The 2693-nt window shown below is 40.5% G+C and overlaps 1 pseudogene; it reads left to right on the forward strand.

Moving 5' to 3' along the window:
- Positions 1-255: 255 nt before the first annotated feature.
- Positions 256-2532, forward strand: LOC142046808 (E3 SUMO-protein ligase KIAA1586-like; annotated as a pseudogene).
- The last annotated feature ends 161 nt before the right edge of the window (positions 2533-2693 follow it).

A 2693-nucleotide genomic window follows, 5' to 3' on the forward strand; every position in this document is an offset into this window, starting at 1 on the left:
GACCAATGGTTGTCTGGCTCACTGGTAAAAGACACTGAGCAAGAAGCATTTTACTTCAGTAGTGAAGAGGGCAACAAACGGCTCCCCTTCTGTTTTCAGTTTTTACTTCTCGTCATGTGAAAGCCATTCACGTGGTTGTTCCGAACATTAGCTTTAAGTGCCATACTGCCATCATGGTAGCTGTGCTCACTTCTTATTGTCTCAAGTCTGTCTTATCAGACGCGCAATTTACATTAGGACAGTAAATGGGAAAAAATGCCGCCTAAGAAGATACACATTCAACAGACTCTAATGGGTATGTTTAAACATAAAAGTGAGGAAATGGGGGATTGTCTGTCAAAAAGAAGAGCAACAAACGAAGAAGCTGAAAGTCATCCACAGGGAAAAAATGCTGACACTTTTACACCTCTGTCATGTGGTGAGCCACAGCTGCCACAAAGAAAGAACACAAATGAAACTGATGAATTTCTGGGTAAGAAAAGTGAGACTCAACCATCGTCTGCTATGTGGTCAGAAATGAAATTTGAGGAGTTCAAAAATAAAAGCTACTGGCTTTTTGCTTCGGGCAGTAAACTTGGGTGCACAGTATGTCATGATATTTCCAATTTGAAGCTGCATTCTGCAAGAGCGGTTAACATCTCTCTAAACTGGGCCTCTTGTGAAATATCCTCCTACAGAACGAATAAAGAGACAGAGTTGTCTTCCCATCACAAAAAAATAAATGAACGTAAGAAATCTGCAGCTCACACGGAGGCTGAAAAAATTCAAGCCAGAGCTAAAAAAGAAACTTCTTAATCTGAATGCTAAAAGTGAAGAAGCAGAATTTGAAACTACTGCACGTGTATTCCGAACAGCCTACTAACTAGCCAAAACAAATCGACCACTAAGTGACCACAAGAGCCTCATTGACCTGCAGTAAATCAACGGAATTGAAATGGGGCGTTTATGTCTACACAAACTGTTCTACTATACAACAATCAATCATATATCCACCGAAATGAAAAAGAGAATTGTCAACAAAATCATCAACAATAAATCAAAAATTACTGTACTTGTCAATGAATTGACTACTCTCTCTGGAAACTCGACTCTCATCATTTTTTTGAAAGCCAGTACAGATGGAATTATGAGGCCACTTACGTTTCCTCTGGATTCGTTTGAGCTGCAAAGCACAAGAGCAGCAATCATTAAAGGGGAAATTTTAAAATGCTTGCTGCATTGTGGGTTCACTAAAGAACTATTATTGGAAGTGTTGATCAGCTTGTGTAGTGACGGCGCAAATGTGATGTTAGGATTCAAAGCTGGTGTTGGACAACTACTACAAATGGACTTTCTTAACATGATATTATGACATTGCCTCTGCCATAAGCTGGAACTTAATGATGATGAAGCTTTAGAATTCACCGGAGGTACAAATGATTTTAAGTCTTTTTTGAATGCATTATATTCCTTGTACTATCAATCACCAAAAAACTCTCATGAACTGAGTGCTCATGCCAATGAATTACACATTGTACTTCAAAAAGTCGGCAAAGTGTTCAATTTCAGGTGGGTGGGGTCAGCATGGAGAGCCATCAGTGCAGTCTGGCAAATATATCCTGCTTTGGCAAAACACTTTGAGACGGCCTCACAAAACCAGTCGAGAGTTGGATGCGAATGTCTTTAATTTCAAGAACTGCACTCAAAACTATGTTCTGCAGATTTTATCAGAAACCTTTCTTTAATTCTGGATGTGCTGACAGAACTGAAGAACTTGTCTGAGATGTTACAAGAACGAGACGTGACCATTCCAAAAACATACAACCTAATTAAAGTATACATCAAGAGAAATGAAAATCTAAAAACAGACCCAGGAGTTCCCTCTGAACAAGTCAGAAGTCTGAACAATCCATGATGTTCAAAAATGGCAAACTCAACAGTGCTGGAAAAAGCCCCAGAATCAACTCATCTCAATTTCTTCAAGCAGTCATTGACAACATGAGGACAAAACTATTCGCAGCTGCCTCAAACAAAGCTGATCAAAGCACACAAGAAGAAAGGGATTCTGATTATAAGAACTTAATTAACAATTTGTCGGTTTTGAATCCTGAAAAATGGCAAGAGAATCCAGAGAATCTCTACTTTGGAGAAAAGGAAATAAGAGCATTGGCTGATCAACTGAGAATCAATCAACAGGAAACACACTTGGGATTTGTGGAATTCAAGGTTTCTGGAGCAAAAAACATTCCTGGAAAACTTAAAAAACTCGTCCCTGTAGTGGACACCCTTGCTGCAAACAAAGCTGACTGTGAAAGGGGATTCAGATCGATGAACATCACTACGGTGAAATGGACCACACTTACCACTTGTCAAGTAGCGGACTTGCTATTTATTTTATATGTGGGACCTTCTTATACTCAGTGGAATCTCATGCTATATGTGAAATTGTGGCTTGGAAAGGGCTGACATGCAGCACATTTATCTCAAGGCATGGCACGACAACAGGGAGAGTAGCGAGATCAGCTGTATGGACAAACATGGAAGTTTCTATAAGGTTGCTCCAGTCTCTCCCCTGAATGCTGCTGCTCACACCTTCCATGCTCCAAGACAGAGCCACTGGAAAGGGGCTGGGGCCAGGGCCGGCTTTAGGAAGTGCGGGGCCCAATTTGAACATATTCGGTGGGGCCCTGGCAGGGATTACTAAAAAAAAAAAA

The sequence above is a fragment of the Chelonoidis abingdonii genome, chromosome 4 (assembly GCF_003597395.2).
Source record: "Chelonoidis abingdonii isolate Lonesome George chromosome 4, CheloAbing_2.0, whole genome shotgun sequence".
In the NCBI taxonomy this organism is placed as follows: Eukaryota; Metazoa; Chordata; order Testudines; family Testudinidae; genus Chelonoidis; species Chelonoidis abingdonii.